The sequence below is a fragment of the Pezoporus flaviventris genome, unplaced genomic scaffold, assembly GCF_033815535.1.
Source record: "Pezoporus flaviventris isolate CSIRO_AGI_PZ_B2104156 unplaced genomic scaffold, CSIRO_AGI_Pfla_v1 ptg000317l, whole genome shotgun sequence".
NCBI classification, from domain to species: domain Eukaryota; kingdom Metazoa; phylum Chordata; class Aves; order Psittaciformes; family Psittacidae; genus Pezoporus; species Pezoporus flaviventris.
The window spans coordinates 152,152-174,751 of NW_026892864.1; positions in this window are offsets into that span (position 1 = coordinate 152,152).

Here is a 22,600-nt window from a genome sequence, read left to right on the forward strand (position 1 = left end):
GACATAGATCTGGAGAGCTGCTTTACCAACCACATCATCCAGTGTATCAGAGGCATTGGCAAGAGCAAGGTAGGAGAGTACCTCCACACCTGGGGCTGCAGGAGGTCTCCACATTCCACCATGCTGACTCTTTTTGCTCTGTGTTGGGTGAAGAGTGTGGGGAAAGGTCCTTCTGAAGCACCCACGAGCCCACAAAACCCCTAAAGAGGAGAAACTTCTCATCCTTCCAGGAACCCATGCTCAAATCCTTGCTCTCTGTGATCCTCAAGACAAGGAAACCGTCTGCTGCGAGGCTGCTGTCCGTTATGGTGGAGAGGATGTTCTCAGTGATGGAGACGCTGAGAAGTGTCACCATGTTTGATGAGAACACTGGCCCTGTGCTGGCCAACCTGCTCAACAAGCCTGAAGTCTGTGACCTCCTTTCTGTTGTCCGTGAGTGTCCCCTGTGTAGCTTTCTTGGGAGAAGCTCTTGGTTTAGAAGCCAGATGAGAAGGCCAGGAGTCTTTCCATTGGAAACACAAAATGAGAGGGAGGGGGAAATGATTTCCAAGCCAGAAAATAAGGTTTCATTCAGGGCTGGAGAAACATCTCAGTTTCTTTATCCCATCCCAGTGGTGCTTCATTGAGCACTCAACAAGGGTGGGGCTTGTTGCTGAGGAGAAGACATAATGGAGACAGAGCCCAGAGCCTTGTCCACACAAAGACAGTGAAGGATTAGAACAAGAGTGGTTCTTCACCACACTTGGAGGGTTTCCATTGACAAAACCTGGTTTGAGGCCTGTATCGGCCGTGCTTTGCTCAGGCCATGGAGAAGAGGAGAGTTCGTGGCTGTTGCTCCCTGCTCCACCTTCTGGCACCACCAGAAAGACTCTGGGCTGGTTGCCTCCATAGCTGCCCTTGCCATAGTAGCTGTTGGCTGTGGTGGGATTGTCCCATCACCAACTCTTGGCCACAAGAAAGACAACCAGCATCTTCTGTGCTTGGAAGCCCTCCATACCCACCTGACCTGGCTGCCCAACCTCAGATACAATCTCCTGGGTGGTCTCCAGGCTTTGTTTCAGGCAGGAGGAATTTCTCAAAGGGTTTCCAAAGGAAATCTGTGATCTTCCCAAGATGCTGGTTTTGATGGTTCAGCTAGAAAGCCACCACACATCTGTCCTTGACACCCCAGTGGGGTGATGGAACCCCATGAACTGGTTCTTCCTGAGGATCTGGCTTCAAAAGAAACATATCTTTGATGAAATTCTATTGATTATCCAGGAGAAGGAGAGGGCAGGTGCCATTTTCAGCTCAGCAATGATGCTAATGTCCTCCTTGACCGGGTGTCTGCGCTCTTCTGCTTTGTGGGACGCTGCGTTCTCTTGGGAGACCTTCCCTGCAGCGTCCTGGAGAGCATCTTAAAGCATCGGGAGCAGTTCATGAAAATGCTGTGCACCTGTGGTGAGTTCAGTGTCCAACCTGGGCATGTTCTCATGGATGCATGGCCAGTGGGAGATAGATCTATGGGATAACAACCTAAAATGCTGGGAAAACTACAAATTGTCTGCAAGAGGAGCCCAAAGAAATGGAAGTCCAAGTGGAAGAGTTGCTCATTCTGCCAAAAGGGGTGATTTTAAGTTATTTGAGAAGCAGGAAGGAGCAAAACCGCTCTTTTTTTTCTTAATGCATTTGAAGTTTTGGGGTATTTGTGGAATTTATTTTCAAGTTTTGGGGTGTTTGTGTTATTTGTTGCCAGGATTGGGGTGGTGGAGCTCCCTGGTGACAGGCCTTGCCTTCAGATGCAGTGCAACTCCAGCTCTATCTACTTAAAACCCAAAGGAAAGGGAGCAAGTTCTCATTTTGCTCTGAGAAGAAACTATGGATATTTCATTGATGTTTTGGGCTCAGATAATGAAGTTGTGGATCTTTTTGGTGGTTTTGGCCACAGGGCTGCTTTGGGAAGGAGCTGTAGGCTTTCTGCAGGCTGAAAATCATCTTGGTTTTGATGGCAGGGGTTAATTTTCCCACAGCTTTTCTCTTTCCAAGGGTTCTTCTTCAGGTCTGGGTCTTCTTTTACCAGATTCCTCTTTCACCAAGTGTCTACCAAATGTGCTGGAGGTCAGGAAGCGGGAGTTTGAGCAACTGGAAGAGCAGAAGAAGCAACGACATTCCCTTCTGTGCCTGTGCCGTGCCATAGAGGACGTGATCAAAGGTACTGGTTGGGTTAGCGGGGCTCCTGCTGTGGGTGTTGGGTGCGGAGAGGTCTTCTAAAATGCAGAGTCTCACAGTAGGGTGGAGGGAAACGTGATCGGGGAACGTGTTGACATGGAGAAATGTGTTACGTGGGTTCCTTCTTGTTGTCCCTACTCGGTTTAGTGGATACAAGCATCATGGAGAAAAGCATTATGGACAACAACAGCTTTAAGGATCAGACCTCGGTGAGGAAGTTCCTCATTGATGGCACGAGTGAAATGGAATCGCACGTCCTCGATGAATATCAGGACATGATGCAAAAACTGGATGTGGTGAAGAGAAGCCAATGTTTCCAGAGGCTGTTGATGAGAAGTGCGCAGCAAATCAAAGCCACGGCCTCTGAAGACCAAGTTTTGTCCATAGCAGATGTGGAAGAAAAGATCTACAAGCCAGCCATGGCTGCCTTTGGAGAAACCTACCAGACCCTCAAAAACTTCTCCATCACCCTGGGGACGGTGAAAAGCCAGTTCAAGACAATGCTGGGACAGCAGGATCAGCTCCGGAAGGAGTTTGAAATCATGGAGGAGAGCGAAGGGACGAGGCCTGGAAAAGCTGCTTGGATCCCCAGGGCAGTGGAGAGAATTGAAAACTACCTGACTCTATCCGAAGTAGTGACCACGGCCAAGGTGATCGAGGACCTGAGACAGATGCTGCAGCTCAAGGGAGATTTCCAGGTTCTCAGTGACCTGGCGAAATACGTACGTAGCAGACCTGTGGGCTTCTGGGGTGGGAGCTTCAAATTCAATCCCATCAGGTTTGATTCCTTCTGCCTCCCGCCATGGGGATGCTGCGAGGGCTGGAGCAGCTCTGCTCTGGAGCCAAGCTGAGAGAGTTGGGCTGTTTCAGCCTGGAGAAGAGAAGGCTTCTTAAGAGGAGACTTCAGAGCAGCCCCAATGCCTGATGGGGCTACAGAAAACCTGGGGAGGGGCTGCTACAACAGCGTGTAGTGATGGGACAAGGAGTAACAGCTTCCAACTGGTAGAGGGAAGAATTAGATGGGATATAAAGAAGTTGATTTCCACCATGAGGGTGCTGAGGCGCTGGCACAGAGTACCAGGGAAGCTGTGGCTGCCCCATCCCTGGCAGTGTTCAGGGCCAGGTTGGACACAGGGGCTTGGAGCAAGCTGCTCTAGTGGAAGGTGTCCCTGCCTGTGGCAGGGGGCTGGAACTGGATGAGGTTTAAGGTCCCTTCAACTAAAACCTGGCTGGGATTCTGTGATGGTGGAGACCTACAGGGATGCATTCTGGAGTAGACTTGGGTTTGAGGCAAAGATCTCATCTGTTTCAGGGAGGAGGAGGTAGGACCAAGCTTCTTTCCTCCTCTTCCCTATAGACACAGGTTGGGTTTTATTTTTTCCCTAGGATAAGGAGGAATTCAAGAAGAAGCGACTTGATTTTATGACCCAAGACTTGATGAAGGTGAAAAAACAATTGAGTGACATTCCCCAGGGAGTTTTGGACTTTGTGAAGGAACTTCTGGAATGTTCAAGGAGAGGTTTCACCGCCTGGATCAAGACCATAATAAAAGGTGGGCTGAAAAGGAGAAAGTCCTCAGATATGGACATCTTCTGACATGCTCTAGTGGAAGGTGACTTTGCCCATGGCAGAGGGTTGGAACTGGATGAGCTTTAAGGTCCCTTCCAAACCAAACCATTCCATGGATCTATGATATAATGACAGAGGGAAGATACATAGTTGTTGCCCCTACATCCAGCACAGGGTTTCATGATTCAGGGCAGGGAAATTCCTCAAATCTTCCTCTTATTCCCCCTTTTTCATTCCCAACTTCCCAGACAAGACAGAAATCCCTGTCTTTGTGGAACTGGCCTCAATTTCTGCGGGTGAAAACGACATAGATATTGACCGAGTGGGCTTCTTCCGGGATGCAATGGCTGCTTCTGCCCCCATCATCTTAGACCTGAGTCCCACAGCTGGCTTTGACCAGTTCTCAGAAGCTCTGTCTTTCATCAAAGATGCCGTCGCTAAAGACAGGAAGCTTCCCAAGAAGCTGGTGAGTCTTCAAGTCCCATGTCCAGAAGTACACTTGGACACTTGCTGTGAGGCCCAGTTGCTGACCCATAGGTGTGTAAAACCATTTAAGATGGTTTCCCTATGACATCCATCTGGGCCTGGCAGGACCCGGGCAGAGGCTGGGCTCTTTTTTGGAGTGGAAGCCTGGTGGTACATCTCAAGTGACCTGACACACCCGTGTGAGCTACTGGAGGAGACCAAGTAGGTGTTGTGAATAGGAGGAAATGAGTTCTGGAGTCTACAGCTTAGGATCCTCAGAAGAAATGCTCACAGAAACACCACCCGTATCAGATTAGAGAGGGGAGTAGTGCTCCATGTCCTTCCAGCTAGTTACTGGGTCTCCCCTTGGTTCTTCTTTTGCAGAGAGTTTCCTTTGATGAGAAGTGGTTAAAGGTGGTTCACGAATCTCATGGCTCTGTGGAGCAGTCTTCAATCTCTCAAGCCAGAAGCATCAACAGAAATGGGAAGTTTACCATCTCAGCACCTGCAAAATGCAAGGTGAAGGGTCTGAAAAGGGTGTCTTGTACTTTTTAATGCTATGGGAAGAAGGGATCTTTCTTGGAATCATCTTCCAACGAGCGTTCCAGGTTGCCAACAGATCTCCAGCTGGGTTTGCATTCATTTTCTCTTAAACCTTGAATATTTTCAGTGGAAAAGGGGTTTTTCTTCCCTCCAAGGGAAGTGGTACAAGACATGTGGAGTCCTGACGTGGAGCATTTTGACTTAAAGGCCATGTGGTGACCTTGGTTGACTTCTTTCCTTCCCAGGCTACGCTTGAGAACTGTGTCTCGTTGCGACTGCTGCCTGACTGCGAGGGTAGCACATCTCCAGCAACCCCCAAGGACAAGCAGTACAGCTTTCCTGAGCTCAGGGAGCTCCAGAACAAGCTTATGTTGATTACCACCAAAGTTGAGCAGGGCAGAGAGGAGACAAACCGCTTCTTGGAGGTAAGTCACAGGGCAGAACCAACATCTGCATGGAAAAAAAGAGGCCTGTTTGGTTCAGGAATTTTCTGGAATTATTTCCAGGAGACTCATCCATGACCTGCAGCTCTGGCCTTTCAGGAGGCCTTTCTAGAATAACACCCACTTCCCAATGGTCGTGGTTTAAACCCAGCCAGCCAGGCTGTTCACTCACTCCCCCCTCTTTCCTCCCTCTTCCTTTCCTCCCCCCTCCCCCCCCCCAAGCTTCCCTGCTCCCGGATGGATGGGGAGGGGAATCGAAAGAATGTAACTCCCATGGGTTGAGATAACAACAGTCCAGTAACTAAAGTATAACACAAATCACTACTGCTACCACCAATGATAATAATGATAAGAGAAAATAACAAGGGAAGAGAATACGATACCACCCGCTGAAACAAGCCCGATCCAGAAGACCCTGTGTCCTTCTGGGACACTCCCAGTTACCTCCCCAGGCATGATGTGCTGTGGTATGGAATACCTCTTTGGCTAGCCTGGGTCAGGTGTCCTGTCTCTGCTTCCTCCTGGCTTCCCCTCCTCCTTGACAGAGCATGAGACTCACAAAGTCCTTGGTCAGAGTAAACATTACTTAGCAACAACTAAAAACATCAGTGTTATCAGCACTGCTCTCAGGCTAAAAGTCAAAACACAATGCTGCACCAGCTACCAAGAAGGAGAAAAACTGACTGCTACTGCTAAACCCAGGACACCAAACTACAGAGGTGGGATTTGCTTTCCTGGGCATCTTTCCTCAATTGTGGTGCCCAACAGCCTATCCAAAACCTTTCATACCTCACTGTGAAAGGACTGATTCCATGGTTTGGGGTGGAAAGGACCTGAAACCTGCATGAGACCCAAACTGAGGAAATCTCTCCCCAGAAGCACAGTGGGCCACCTTCATAGAATCATGGAAGTGCCTGGGTTGATAGGGACCTTGAAGCTCATGCAGTTCCACCCCCCTGCCATTGACAGGGACACCTTCCACTAGAGAAGGCTTGTAAAAAAGATGAACTTCTAGCAAGACCTATGAGGATGGGACAAGGGGGAGCGGCTTTAAACTGACAGGGGAAATTGAGATGAGCTCTTAGGCAGAAGTTGTTCCCTGTGAGGGTGCTGAGGCTTGGGCACAGGGTGCCCAGAGAAGCTGTGGCTGCCCCATGCCTGGCAGTGTTCAAGGCCATGTTGGACAGGGCTCGGAGCAACCTGCTCTAGTGGAAGGTGTCCCTGACCATGGCAGGGTTGGAGCTGGATGAGCTTTAAGGTCCTTTCCAACTCAAACCAATCCATAATTCATGTTTGCTCTCCTAAATTTCAGCGTCCTCACTGCTCTTCCGGCCCATGTTCCTTAAGGTTGCCCACCAGGGTATGATCCCTGCAGCCCAGGCTGTCACCAGCCTGGACATCCCTCAAGAGTTCATCCATGTTGGTGAGCATCAGGTCTGGTGATGCACTTCATCTGGACAGGCTGCCTGGCACCTGGATGAAGTAATTGTCTGTCCTTGACTCTCTCCACGAGTCTCCTGGCCTCCTCACAGCTTGGCGTGATGCATTTCCAGTAGATCCCAGGGGGCTGACGTCCCCCAGCAGGATCAGAGCCTGTGAGCGTGATGCGTCCTGTAGCTGAAGTCAGGAGACCCAGCTTCTCAAGGATAGACCCAGCTCCTCAAGGGTAGACCCAGCTTCTCAAAGATAGACCTAGCTCCTCAAGGGTAGACCCAGCTCCTCAAGGGTAGTAGACCCACCTCCTCAAGGTTAGATGCATCTCCTCAAGTATAGACCCAGCTCTTCAAGGCAGACACAGCATCTCAAAGGTAGACCCAGCTCCTGAAGGGTAGACTCAGCTTCTCAAGGGTAGACTCAGCTTCTCAAGGGTAGACTCAGCTTCTCAAGGGTAGACATGGCTTCTGAAAAGTGATTGTAAAAGAGCAAACCAGCCATGCAGCCAAATGCTCCTGTCCCTTCTTCATCCTCCCTCCCTGTTACATCCATGTGTCTCTTGTACTGGAAAAGGAGGACCTGGGCAGTGTTTGGAAGCTGCTGAGAACATGCTGCAGTAGGTGACCCATCCCCTGTTGTGTCTTTGATGTGTTACAGGTACTGGAAAAAGTTGAAACGATTGCAAAGTTGTACCTGGAGCTTCTCAGTGTTGGCAACATCCTCTTCATCGACTGGAAGGCTGATATCTACTGCCGCCCCCAGCAACATGTGAAAGTCTACACGGAGTTTGGCATTGCTGGGATCCTCGTTCAGAGCACGAGGCCCCTCCTGGAGGAGCTGGGCAGCCTTTCGAAAGCCATGGAGCATTGCTTGGCCAAGTGGAAGAAGTACCTGGAGACTCAAAGGGACACCTACTATCATCTCAACCTCTTCACTGCCCACCAGCTCTTCTATTTGTGCAGCCAGCTGGCCAGAGTCCAGAAAGGCACCACAGAACCACAGGTTCTCATCATGCTTTCCGTCATCAAGCATGACATCCGAGCAGAAGATATCCAAAGAGCCCTGCGGGATGCGTTGATGACTCCCCTGGAGTCCATCCCTACGTTGGCGGGATGCGAAGAATCAGTTAGTTGGCAGGACTACATCATCCGCTTCCCCCAGCTCATCCGAAGCTTGGCTGAGTCGGGCTATAATGAGGCAGTGGCAAAGGCAGCCTTGCAGAGCTGCTTGGAAACCTTCCCCCATGCACCCATCACGGAGCAGATGCTGATGGATTTTGCCTTTGAGCAAGGTGAAGACAAGGACTTGGTTGAGCAGCTCAGCAAGTCCTATGAGGAGACAAGAGAGACCTTCCTGCAGAAGAGACGTAAGTTTAAGACCAAGCCCAGTGACGTTGACCAGGTCTCCTTCAGCTCCCTGGCACAGCATGAGTTGTCTGCCTCCTTTGAGAGCTTGCCATCTCTTTACGACAAGGTGAACCTCATCTGGGATGCCTACTGCAAGAAACTCCCTGGCCTAGTTTCCGATAAATACATAGGTTTGGATGTTTTTGGGGAGACACTGAAGCGTTTGGCTGCTCTGGAGAGCACACGCATCAAGAGAAGTCTACCTGTAGGCTTTGAAGTGGGGAAACCAATTCTCATCACGTGCAAGGAGGAGGACATGTTGCCCAACATGTTATTCCTCTACCGACACACTGAGATGGCGCCTCTCCCATCATATGATGAGGTCCTGGTGTGCACGCCCAACACGCATGAGGAGGAGGTGGAGCTACTTGTCAGAAGAGCTCTTGCTCCAGGGTCTCAAGACCAGAAGATCTACTGCTTGCTGGGTGCTGATAAATTAGTCTATAAAGTTTCTAAACAGCTTGAGTTCCACTTCTTCCGCCTGGTGCAATCTTCCCGCATCCCCAGCTACAGGTTCATCATCTTCTGCAATGCCAAAGCTCCCAGCTCCTACGTTATCACAGCCTTTGATGCCTACAAGATGACTTTCCCATGCTACTCCAACGCAGAAATCCAGACCTACCTGAAGATGCACCTCAAAGTGCCAAGTGGGACATCCCCTGTCACTCAAGCCTTTGAAGAGCCCCATCAGCAGAACATGAAGCTAGTCTTCTCAAAGCAAGCAGGGATGGGTATGTTTAGGGAAGTCATATTCTGTGTTGTAGCTCAAACCAAGTTGTCAAGGCCAGGGTGGATGGGGCTTTGAGTAACCTGGTTTAGTAGAAGGTGTCCTTGCCCATGGCAGGGGGTTGGAACTGAATGATCTTCAAGGTCCCTTTCAACCCAGACCCTTCTGTGATTCTACGAAGGTGGCCCATGGTGCTTCTGGGGAGAGATTTCCTTGGTTTGGGTCTCATGCAATTGTAGAAGGGTGGATTGATTCACTATCACCTCTTCCCACTCCTTAGGGAAGTCTCTCTTTGTGACCAATACCATTGGGAAGGTCCGTGCTCAGCTGGGTGGCATGCTACCACTTCAGAAAACCATCAGGCTGATGGAGTCGGACATCGATTTCCAGTCCTTTGTGGAGGAACTCTTCTCTGTCGAGGAGTCTGCAACTGGAAATCAGCCCAGCGTCTTCCACATTGATGTGTCTCCAGTGGTGAGTGCCTGGACAAGAAGAGGTGGTGGAACACAGAAGACCCTACACACAAGGGAGGGGGAGGAGGAGGGGGTGAAAACCCAGTTGTAGCAGCGTGTTTTGGAAGACTTCCGCACCAATTTTGGGGTGTTTCTCTTTCCCTCCCAGGTATCAAAGGGTCTCTACCGGCTGCTGATTGAGCTGTGCATCCTGCGGCACATCCAGAGGCCTGACGGCTTTGTCTGGAAGTGCAAAGCTTCTCATCTTTACTTGATTGAGTATTTGGCAAGAGGGAAAAGTGTCAGCAGTACAAGGAAGAAAGAGGTATCCTGGGGGATCGGCACTCACGCCGGAGGAACCATTCAGGCTGAGCAACCTCAAGGCCATGCTGCCATTCAGCAAGGCCTTGATAGGCTGGAGAAATGGGTTTAGAGAAACTTAATGAGGTTCAACAAGAGCAAGTGGAGGAGGAAGAACCCCAAGTACCAGTACAGGTTGGGGGCTGCTCTACTAGGAAGAGAAGGACCTGGGAGTATTGGTGGATGGCAAGTTCACAACAAGCTGGAAGTGTGCCCTTGCAGCCCAGAGGGACAAGAGTCTATTGGCGTGTGACCAGCAGGTCGAGGGAGGTGATCCTCTCCCTCTGCTTGGCCCTAGTGAGGCCACTTCTGTAGCACCATGTCCAATTCTGGGCTCCTCTGTACGAGAAAGACAAGGAGCTACTGCAGAGGGTCCAGCAGAGGCCAGAAGGGTGATCAGGAGTCAGATCAATATCTCAAAGGTGGTTGCCAGGAGGATGGTGCCAGACGCGTTCCAGTGGTGCCCGGTTGACAGGATGAGGTGCGATGGCCATAAACTAAAACACATCCTCAACATGAGGAAGAGCTTGTTTATGTGAGGGTGGCAGAGCCCTGGCACAGGCTGCCTAAGGGGGTTGTGGAGTCTCCCTCTCTGCAGACATCCCAAACCCACCGTGGACACGTTCCTGTGTGCCCTGCTCTGGGTGGCCTTGTCTTGGCAGGGGGGTTGGACTGGATGACGTCCAGAGGTTCCTTCTAACACTAACAGGCCTTGGGTTCTGTTTAGTCTACTAAACTCTGGTGTCTCCACCAGAGCTCTGCAGTATATAGAGTCTGCTTCTCCAGTGGGACAAAGTCTGACCCACACAGAAGCAACCAGATCACTACTAAAAGGGAAATATCAGGCCCTGCACTCAGCTTTGGAGTTAAAAAAGGAGCTTTTTCATCCTATTTCTCCTGTCTCTTGGACCTCAGTCATGTTTTCGAAACCAGTTCACACTCGAGCTGTGCTTTAGAGCTCCCCTATGGTATTAGAGCATACCTCTATGTTATGAAACCTACCCGAGACTCACTAGTAGTTGATCATCCACCTGTGGTTCCTCACCATCCCTTCAATATTGGCTGAGTTCAGGTCCCTCCATCTCCAAAAGGATTTAGTGGAATGGGAGAACATATAGGAGAAGATCACCCAATCCAAGGTAGGATGCTGGGCAAGACAGACCTTACTGGTTATTGGGATGCTCCATCCTGGCAGTGAGCAAGGCCAGGGTGGATGGGGCTTGGAGCAACCTGGTCTACTGGAAGGTGTCCCTGCCTATGGCAGGGGGTTGGAACTGGTGGGGCTTAAGGTTCTTTCCAACCCAAACTATCCTATGATTGTATGACTTCAGTCCATTTGTAGGAATCTTGGCATTTCCATATTTGCTCCCAACTTTCTGAACCATTTATAACCAGGAGGGAATTAAAAAGGGTGTTCTGATAATGTAGGCAAAGTAGGGAGGTTGGAGACCTACCCTCACGGTGATTTGTGTCCTCTTCTTGTAGATGTCCATTGAAACGGAAAAAAGAATCCTGGATCTTTTTCCTACCGTGGAGTGCATATCACCACTGCAGGTGCTCAATCTGCTGGAACATCCCAGCCCCGTCCCTCCTGCAGAACCCAGGGAGGAACAGTTTGACCGGGACAAGCTAAACAGTGAAGTTTTCCAGAGGTGCTACCAATACCTCATCAGATACAAACAGAAGGAAAACCTTGACTATTTCACTTTTGTCCCTAGCAAAGTGTCAGGGACAGAGAAAGAATGCCTGCAGTGCTTGATGGAGTTCTGTGGGAGAAGCAACCCCTCCTGGACCGAGCTCAGCAACTTTACCCACTTCTTGAACTTCCAGCTACAAAAGTGTGAGAAATCGATTTTCTGCAGCCCGGTGGTTGGAGCAGACTTCTCTGGCTTCAAAACATTCGTCATCAAGTTCATGATCACCATGTCCAAGGACTTTGCCATGCCGTCCCTCAACGTGTCTGATGAAAGTGTGCCCAGAGAGGAGGGGAAGGAGATGGATGATGTTCTGAGGGACCACCAGCTAAGACGCCGGTGGGAACAGGAGTCTCACCCTTATGTAGTCTTCCATGCTGAGGGTGACTCCATGGAGTTTTTGGGGTTCCATATCAACAAGAATCTTGATGCTATTGACGCTTACTCCAAGGCCGTTTTGGAAACAGCAGTTCTGAGCAAGAACTTATACATCACCTTGAAGCTCCAGAACGTTCCTTTCAATAAGGAATTCGAAAAGTTATCCAGGCCCGAGCAATTGGAAGCCCTCTGCAGGGTCTTTGGGGTGAAATGCCAGGAAGATCCAGATCCTTCATACCAGCTGACCCTGGACAACACCATGAAGATGTTGGCTATCCACCTGCGGTTCCAGTGTGGCATCCCTGTGATCATCATGGGTGAAACAGGCTGTGGGAAGACAAAGCTGGTGCAGTTCATGAGCAACCTGCAAAGGGCAGGCAGGAAACTCCAGAACATGGTGGTGGTACGTGTTCATGGTAGCACCACCTCCAAGGCTATCTGGGAGAAGGTGAGGATGGCCGTGGAGCTGGCCCGCTTCAATGAGGAAGAGCACAACGTGGACACGGTGCTGTTCTTTGATGAAGCAAACACCTCAGAGGCAATCTTTGCCATCAAAGAGGTGCTCTGTGACCGCAGTGTCAACGGCAAGAGGATTCCCACTGACCGCTTAAAAGTGGTGGCTGCTTGCAACCCTTACAGGAGGCACACCAAGGCCACCATTGAGAAACTGGAGAAAGCTGGCTTGGGATACCGAGTGCGGAGTGAAGACACTCCAGAGAAGCTGGGTTACATCCCCCTGCGGCAGTTGGTGTACCGGGTGCAGCCCCTTCCTCCCAGTTTATTGCCTCTGGTCTGGGACTTTGGGGAGCTGAACGAGAAGACACAAAGCCTGTACATCAGGGAGATTGTGAAGTCCACAGTGGAGACCAAGATCCCCGCTGGGAACCTGGATGTCTTCACCAATGTCATCTCAGCCTCCCAGAAGTTCCTGAGGGGGAGGAAGGATGAGTGCAGGGTGGCCAGCCTCCGGGACATAGAGCGCTGCATGCAAGTCCTGCTCTGGTTTTATGACTTAAGAGAGCTGCTCTTCCACGAGGTTGATAAGAAGAGGCAGCTGCATGAAGAGGAAGAGGAGCCAACCTTCAATGATGCACAAAGGGCTTTGGTCCTTTCAGTGGGGGTCTGCTATTATGTGTCTCTGGAGAATCGCCAAGAATACCTGGAGGAGATTGCCAAATGCTTCTTTGTCCCTGCATCCCGGCTACAGCAAGAGATTGAGCTATGCCAAGAGGTGTTCCTGGATAACATCACCATTCCCAAGGCTACAGCCTGCAACAATGCTCTGAGGGAGAACATCTTCATGATGATTGTCTGCATGGACCTCCGGGTGCCACTCTTTCTGGTTGGGAAGCCGGGAAGCTCCAAATCTCTCTCCAAAACCATCGCTGTAGATGCCATGAAAGGCCCGTGGTCTAGCAAACCGTTGTTCAAAGCATGCAAAGAGGTCCAGCTGATCTCCTTCCAGTGCAGCCCCCATTCAAAACCAGAAGGCATCATCTCCACGTTCCAACAATGTGCTCAGTTCCAGAAGGGTAAGAATCTGAATGAGTTTGCTTCTGTGGTCCTGCTGAATGAAATTGGCCTTGCAGAAGACTCACCTGACATGCCCTTGAAGGCACTGCATCCTCTTCTAGAAGATGGATGTGTTGACGATGAGGATCTGGAGGCTTACAAGAAAGTTGGCTTTATGGGGATCTCCAACTGGGCCTTGGACCCTGCCAAAATGAACAGGGGCCTCCTTGTCTTTCGGACTGAACCTAACGAGGAGGAGCTGGTGAAGACTGCCAAAGGCATCTGCGCTGACCAGCCCCATGGGGACAGGATTGAGCATTTGTTCCCCATCTTGGCAAAATTCTACCTCAAAGTGCTGCAAACGCAGCCAACAGAATTCTTTGGGCTTCGGGACTTCTACAGCTTAATCAAAACGGTCATGTCCTACACACAGGACATGAAGTGCAGTTCTCAGGAGGAGCTCCTCATAAGGGCCATTCAGAGAAACTTTGGAGGTTCCAGAGATATCTATCCACTGGGAATCTTCTGTAACTGCACCAGCGAGTTCCGGCTCTCCAGTGAGAAGAAAACCAGCTGCATCCGTCTGTTGGAGGAGAATATGGCTCCGCAGCAAAAGGGAGCCATATCCCGGTACCTCCTGCTGCTGACGACCAACAACGCTGCCTTCCAGATCCTCCAGATGATGCGGCTCATCGATACCAGCAACTGCGACGTCATCTTCGGCTCCGGTTTCCCCCAGGACCAGGATTACTCCCAGGTGTGCCGCTCTGTGAACAGGGTGAAAACGTGCATGGAGATCGGCAGGCCTGTGATCCTCCTCAACATCCAGAACCTTTACGAGAGCCTTTATGACACCCTCAACCAATGCTTTGTCAGCCTGGGGGATAATTTCTATGTTGACCTGGGCCTTGGTACCCACGCTGTGAAGAGCCGCGTGAAGGAGGAATTCCGGCTGGTTGTTATAGAGGAGCAGGAAGTGGTCTACAGGCAGTTCCCCACTCCTCTGCTGAGCCGTCTGGAGAAGCATTGCTTGAACATGAACACCATCCTCAACCTGCAACAGCAAGACTTGAGACAGGATCTGAACCAATGGGTCACATGGTTTGTCAGCATCAAGAAGCCCGATTTGTTCAGCGGATGGTCCCACACTCTCGCTCCCGAGGATGTCTTCATCGGCTTCAGTGGTGACACGGCTGCTGCCATCGTGCTGGAGAGCTCCCAGCACATCCACTGCGGAGCCTATGAGCGCTACGGAGAGCCGGTCCTCTCTGCTGCCAGAAGCAGACTGGTGGAGTGTGCCACCCCTGACTCCATCCTGCGCCTCAAGAGCTCCATTCTGAAGAATGCTGAGCAGATCCAGGACCTGTATTTCATCGAGCAGAAGCACAACAGCCTGGCCAGTCTCTTAGGAGAGTTGATGAGCCAGCAGGAGAAAGGGAGCACCACCGGGCTGTGCCTGCAGGTACTCGTGCTTGGCTGTAAAGCACCCAAGGGTGCTGTTTGTGTTCCAAGTGAGCATGGTGGCCCTGTCCCTGGCAGTGTTCAAGGTCAGGTTGAACGGGGCTGTGCACAACCTGCTCTAGTGGAATGTGTCCCTGCCTGTGGCAGGGGTTGAAATTGGATGAGCTTTAATGTTCCTTCCAACCCAAACCATGCCATGATTCTATGATGGCCACTTGATCTTGGTTGGACCAGGAAGATGATGGGCTTGTGTCCCCTCTGTGATCATCTACAGCCCTTGCTCTTGAAGCAGATGGGACCTACTCAGTGGACCTTCCAGTTGCCTGGAGATGAGCACCAATCACCAACAGAGATGCCCCAGAGTAACCCACCCTTTTTAGGCATCATGACATCCAGGTTTGCCATGCCTTTCTGCTGCAGGTTTCTACCCATGCCAGGCTGCTCAACCAGAAGGATGTAGAAATGCTGAGGAAGATGCTTGACCTCCCCAACACAACTCGCTGCCTTTTCCTAAGCCAGTTTGACACCGAACATGCTTTCCGTCAGGACCTCAGGTGAGCTTTGATGTTTCTTTCCTTCAGTCTTGCAGGTGATCTCCACTTCTCATGGTGCTTTGGGGGTGGGGAGAGACCTTTACAGAAGAAAACATTAAAGGAGACGTTTTCTTGTAGGAATTTCTTCCATGAGCCCCAAGAAGCCAGTTTACTCCTTGTCCAGTTTCATTTTGATGAGCCGCAGAGCAGCAAAAGACTCCTGGCCTGTGCCAAGTAAGCAGCCTCCCTTCACCCCTTCATCTTCCTTCTTCTTCCTCCACCTTTCATTGTCCTTTGTCATCCTTCCTTCTTTCTTCCTCCATTCTTCCTCTCTTCCTCCTTTCTTCCTCGTTGGCGCCTTCCTCCTCCTTCCTTTCTTCTTCCAGGCAAAACACACTTCTCAGAAACCTCGAGAGCACTTTTTTTCCCCACCCTTAGGATGTGAACCGGGCTCTGCTTTAGACTGTCTGGTCTCATTTGCCTCTGGGGTTGTAGCAGGTTGCACCAACCATTATAGAATCATCTCATCCAGTTCTAACCCCTGCCACGGGCAGGGACACCTTCCACTAGAGCAGGTTGCTCCAAGCCCCTGTGTCCAACCTGGCCTTGAACACTGCCAGGGATGGGGCAGCCACAGCTTCTCTGGGCACCCTGTGCCAGTGCCTCAGCACCCTCACAGGACAGAGCTTCTTCCTTATATCCCATCTAATTCTTCGTCTTCCAGTTGGAAGCTGTTAGTCCTTGTCCTGTCCCTACACATTGTTGTAGAAGCCCCTCTCCCGGTTTCCTGCAGCCCCTTTAGGCACTGGAGCTGCTCTAAAGTCTTCCCTTAAGGAGCCTTCTCCAGACTGAACCAGCCCAGCTCCCTCAGCCTGGCTCCAGAGCAGAGCTACTTCAGCCCTCTCGGTATCTCCATGGCCTCCTCTGGCCTCACTACAGCAGCTCCACGTCCCTCTGGTGCTGCTGCCCCAGAGCTGGATCAGGACTGCAGGGGGATCTCCCCAGAGCACAGCAGAGGGAGGGAATCCCCTCTCTGAGCTGCTGCTCATGCTCTTGGGATCAGCCCATGGCTGGGTTCTGGGCTGCAAGCGCATGTTAATGGCTCACCCTGAGCTTCTTATTAACCAAGACTGTCAGAAAGAACGTCTTCTTGGTGTGGCATCCACCCAAGAAAGCCTGTTCAGTAGACTGCAGCCTTTGCAGAAGGGTTCCTGAGGGGGGAGCTGCAGCCGTTGCTTGGAGAGATCAGTCAAATCTGGAATCAGCCAGCTCTGACCTTCTGATGCTTCCAGGTACTGCATCACTGACGAGCGACAGAGGTCGGCCAGCCCCTATCTGCTGCACGTGGTGCTGATCACTAAAGTCCCGCGGGTCCTGGGCGGGTGCCGCTACCTGGCTTTCGACAGTGGTAAGGCCATGCTTGCAACCTGGGTTGGGAAAAGAGTTGGAAGGGAGGATGAAGGTTTGCAGAGAAGACCTGTGAGGTGGTGGAGCTTCTCTCACCTCCTTCCTGCCCAGGCTATCTGGTAAATCCAAGCAGCCAAGCTCCCTGGGTTTCCAAATGGCTGATGCACTAAAAGAGAGCAGATGGGCTGATCCACCTTCTTACCTGGCCAGGTGACTGGAAGTCCATCCACTTGGATGAGCTAATGCCCCCAGAGAACTTTAAGGCCAATCTTGGCCAGCTCTCCAAAATGACCATTGCTGAGATTTTCACAAGCAGCTCCCTGCAGCATCTCCCAACAGGTAAGAAAGTCTCTCACCATAAATCCACCATCTCCCCACTGCTGTCCCCTCCAGAAACCCACTGCCCCATCCTTAGATGTCCCACCTGTGGATAAGCCCCATTCTTCAACTAAATGCTTGGGCAACGGGGCAGAAGCGGTTGGATCCATCATTGCAAAACAACTCCAGGGGGCTCCTTGAATCCATGTTCTTCCTTCAAGGTGTCCAGCCAATTGCTCCCCAAGCCAGAAGGTCTCGTGTCACTAAGAAGCTGACACTGAGCTGCTGGGTGACTTCCAACCCAGTGTTGCTTTATTTCTCCCTGTTGATTATGGCAGTGCTCAAGGCCGGGTTGGACGGGGCTTGGAGCAAGCTGCTCTAGTGGAAGGTGTCCCTGAGCGTGGCGGGGGATTGGAACTCTATGAGCTTTAATGTCTCTTCCACCCAAACCATTCCATGATTCTCAGGTTAGATCTAAGAAAGAAGCTCTTTACTGTGAGGGTGCTGAGACACTGGAACAGGTTGCTAAAAGAAGTAGTAAATGCTCCATCCCTGGCAGTGTTCAAGGCCAGGTTGGGTCTAGTGTGAGGCATCCCTGCCCATGCCAGGGGGGTTGGAACTGGATGATCTTAAAGTCCTTTCTAACCCTAACTATTCTAGGATTCTATGATTACTGAGGGACTCACAACACCTCCTGTGGGTGGAAGTATCTTGTCTTGGTGTTTTGAGAGCTGAGTTGTGTGGTTGATTGTGATTTCAGGTTCTCCAGAGGATTCTGCTGCCTTGGGAATCCTCACTGAGTCAGGTCTTCACCCAGAAGAAAATGTATGGTTTCTCCTTTTTATCTCTCCCCATTTTTGTTGCTTATCGCTGGGCAAGGACTGATGTGGGGCTCAACAGACACCTTGGGATCTGCTTTTGAAGTTTGTTGCTTGGCCTGTGCCTTGTCACAGGGAAGAATAGCTGCAGGTCTTCCTGGTGATGTTGGGTTTTTGAAGGAGGGTGATGGTCTCCCAGCCCCACTGTGAGTGACTGGCACAAGACCAGGAGCCTTTTGCCCCCACCACCAAAGCCTTGTCCCATTAGCAGGGACATCAGCAGACCTCCATAGCCCAGGGACTGCCTTAGCCAGGGTTTATTGGGAAGGTGAGATGGGTACAGAGCTTGGAGCCCACTCTGTTAAGTTCTGGAGAAGATGACGTCCCAGGAAAAGTGTCCCCAGGCAAATGAGAGCAAAGTAGTATCAAGCAATCAACTGACTTCCAGTCTTTTCTAGCCACAGTTTCTCAATGTGGATGCAATGATCAAAGGGAGCATCCAGAAGGCCGTGGTCCAGCTGGAGGACAAGAGGGACAACAGCCAGCGTCCAAGAGAGAGAGTCAAGATCCTTCACAACCTGCTTTTCCACCCTCAGAGTAGAGGTAAGACTGAGTAGAGAGAACTACTAGCGGCTCATTGTTGCAGGTAGCAAGCTGTGTGGCTGGCAGAAGACACCAAGCAGGTTAAGGGCCAGTTTTAGTGTCTCTCAAAGCCATTGTGGGTGGAGAAGCACCCATAAGACAGAGGACAAGGTTGCATGGGGCTTCCACCACCTCCCTGCACTGTCCCTTATGGGCATGACCCAGATCCACCAAGCTTGCTGCAGGCCTTGGTAGATTTTCCCAGCGAGATATCACTTGCCAGTGGAATTTGATTTCTGCATAGGACTGAGAGAAGAACTTGAGGTGGTGGGATTTTTGAGTGGAGAACTGGCAACTAAAACCACTTACAGGGTTTTCATGAAGTCTCCAACTTGGAGATGTGGACCAAGAGGGTTTTAACCAGTCTGTTTTTGTCATTAGTTTCCAGCCACTTCATGACCATCCTGAGGAAGAGAGTTTGTTACCTCCTCCACGAGCGTGAGAAATCCATGCACGATCCAAAGGAATGGGTTTTCCACAGGGCATTCTCCACTGAATTCATCCTGGAAGACACGTCCTTCAGGTAGGGCTGGCTGTGGGCCACCTCCCCCATGTCAGGTAACCCTGTTCCTAAAACTGCTCTGCATGAAGTGTGAGGCCCTTTGCTTAAAGACAAAGATGTGACAGCCAAGGAATGTAAAAATACAACCTGCTCTAGTGGAAGGTGTCCCTGCCCATGGCAGGGGGTTGAAACTTGATTGTCTTTAAGGTCCCTTCTAAGCCAAACCAATCTAGGATTCTAGCCTAGGACAGGGTAGGGGGTAGGTGCTGCTGAAAAGTCATCATCCCAAAAGCCCCCTAAAAAAATCTGTAAGAGGACTGTTGATTTTGAGGAGCCTTCTTTTGGAAGGGCTCTTCTGGCAGCAATGTTGGTTGACATTGAGATAGACAAGGACGGGTTTATGTCAAGCCTGGATGTCCACACTGGGCATCTTCCGAATCACAGAAGCATTGAATCGAGGTTGGAAAAAAACATATAAGTCATCATCAAGTCCAATTGTTGCCCCAGCACTGCCAAGGCCACCTCTAACCCATGGCACTGAGGGCCTCGTCTACACAGTGTGTGAACACTTGCAGGGACATGACTCCGGCGCTGCCCTGGGCAGCCTGCTCCAATGCCTGAGCACCCTCTGAGGAAGGAATTGTTCCTCAGCTCCATCTAAACCTCCCCTGGTGCAGCTTGAGGCCATTTCCTCTTGTCCCATCCTTTGTTCCTTGGGAGCAGATGCCAGCCCCCTCCTGGCTCCATCCTCCTGTCAGGCAGTTGTAGAGAGCAATAAGGTTCCCCTTGAGCCTTCTCTTCTCCAGACTAAACCCCCTAGGTCCCTCAGCCATTCCCCATCACACTTGTGCTCCAGGCCCTGCACCAGCACCTCAATGTCTTTCTTGTAATGAGGGACCCAGCACTTTGCCTTGTTGAACCTCATGCAATTGAACCTCACATGACTGGAATATAGTCATGGAGGGCTATGTCCTTCTCAGGAAAGACAGGCCAGCCAGGTGGGGTGATGGGGATGCTCTTTATGTGCGAGAGCAACTACAATGCACTGAGTTCTGTCCAGGGACAGATGACGAGCGAGTTGAGAGTCTGTGGGTGAGAATTAAGGGGCAGGCTGGAAGGGGCGATACGGTTGTGCGTGTCTGTTACAGGCCACCAGATCAGGGTGAGGAAGTTGACGAGGCCTTCTACAGGCCGCTGAGAGCGGCCTCACAGTCACAGGCCGTGGTCATCGTGGGGGATTTTAACTTCCCTGATGTTTGCTGGAAGGACCACTCGGCAACCCAGCCACAGTCCAGGAGGTTCCTCCAGTGTATGGATGATAACTTCCTCCTGCAAATGGTGGATGAGCCAACCAGGAGAGGAGCGCTGCTGGATCTCATCCTCACTAACAAGGAGGGTCTGGTCGAAGCAGTAAGGGTTGAGGGCTGCCTTGGTTGCAGCGACCACGAGATGGTGGAATTCAGGATCTTGTGTGGTAGGACCAGTAGAATAGCAAGTAGAATTGCAACCCTGGACTTTAGCAGGGCAAACTTTGGCCTTTTCAAGCAATTGCTAGGGGAAATCCCATGGGCAAGGCTGTTTGAAGGTAAAGGGGCCCAAGATAGTTGGTTGGCATTCAAGGATTGCTTTTTCCGAGCTCAAGATGAAAGCATCCCGACACGTAGGAAGTCAAGGAAGAGGGCCAGGAGACCTGCGTGGCTAAATAGGGAATTGCTGGGTATGCTCAAGTGGAAGAGGGGATTTTACAGGTCATGGAAGGAGGGGCTGGCCACTTGGGAGGAATATAAGGCTGCTGCTAGAGGATGTAGGAAGGCAGCTAGGAGGACTAAGGCATCCTTAGAATTAAACCTGGTGAGAAGGGTCAAGGACAGCAAAAAAAGCTTTTTCAAATACATGGCAGATAAAACTAACACCAGAGGCAATGTAGGCCCACTGACGAACGGGATGGGTGCCCTGGTGACAGAAGATACAGAGATGGCAGAGTTACTGAATGCCTTCTTTGTCTCTGTCTACTCTGCTGCAGGCAGTCCTGAAGAGCCCTGTACCCCTGAGACCTTAGATGAAGTCAGGTCAATGGAGCAGTTTGCCTGAGCCGACGAGGAATGGGTTAGAGACCAGTTGAGCAATCTGGACATCCATAAATCCATTGGTCCAGACGGGATGCACCCGCGGGTGCTGAGGGAACTGGCGGAAGTCATTGCTAGACCACTCTCCATCATCTTTACCAAGTCTTGGGAAACGGGAGAGGTGCCTGAGGACTGGAGGAAAGCAAATGTCACTCCAGTCTTCAAAAAGGGCAAGAAGGAGGACCTGGGTAACTATAGACCGGTCAGCCTCACCTCCATCCCTGGGAAAGTGATAGAACACCTTATCCTTGGTGCCATCTTAAGGCATATCAAGGATAAGAGGGTTATGAGGGGCAGTCAACATGGCTTCACCAGGGGGAAATCATGCTTGACCAATCTCTTAGCCTTTTATGAGGAAATAACACGGTGGATGGATGATGGCAGAGCGGTGGATGTGGTCTACCTTGACTTCAGCAAAGCATTTGGCACAGTCTCCCACAGCATCCTCACAGCTAAATTGAGGAAGCGTGGTCTGGATGATCAGGTAGTGAGGTGGACTGTGAACTGGCTGAAGGAGAGAAGCCAGAGAGTTGTAGTCTATGGGGCGGAGTCTAGTTGGAGGCCTGTAACTAGTGGAGTGCCTCAAGGGTCAGTACTGGGACCAGTATTATTTAATATATTCATCAATGATTTAGATGAGGGAATTGAGTGTACTATCAGCAAGTTTGCTGATGACACTAAGCTGGGAGGAGTGGCTGACACGCCAGAAGGCTGTGCTGCCATCCAGAGAGACCTGGACAGGCTGGAGAGTTGGGCAGGGAATAACTTGATGAAATATAACAAGGGAAAGTGTAGAGTCCTGCGTCTGGGCAGGAACAACCCCAGGTTCCAGTATAGGTTGGGGAACGACCTGTTAGAGAGCAGTGTAGGGGAGAGGGACCTGGGGGTCCTAGTGGACGACAGGATGACCATGAGCCAACACTGTGCCCTTGTGGCCAAGAAGGCCAATGGCATCCTGGGGTGTATTAGAAGGGGGGTGGTTAGTAGGTCGAGAGGTCCTCCTTCCCCTCTACTCTGCCCTGGTGAGACCCCATCTGGAATATTGTGTCCAGTTCTGGGCCCCTCAGTTCAAGAAGGACAGGGAGCTGCTGGAGAGAGTCCAGCGCAGGGCAACTAAGATGATTAAGGGAGTGGAGCATCTCCCTTATGAGGAAAGACTGAGGGAGCTGGGTCTCTATAGTTTAGAGAAGAGGAGACTGAGGGGTGACCTTATTAGTGTATATAAATATATAAAGGGGGAGTGTCACGAGGACGGAGCCAGGCTCTACTCAGTGGCAAACAATGACAGGACAAGGGGTAATGGGTACAAACTGGAACACAAGAGGTTCCACTTAAACTTGAGAAGAAGCTTCTTCTCAGTGAGGGTGACAGAACACTGGAACAGGCTGCCCAGGGAGGTTGTGAAGTCTCCTTCCCTGGAGACATTCAAAACTCGCCTGGACACATTCCTGTGTAACATTATCTAGGTGTTCCTGCTCCGGCAGGGGGATTGGACTAGATGATCCTTTGAGGTCCCTTCCAATCTCTAGCATACTGTGTATTACTGTGTATAATTGGCCACAGCCCATGGATCCAGTGTGGCCAGATCCCTCTGTAGAACCT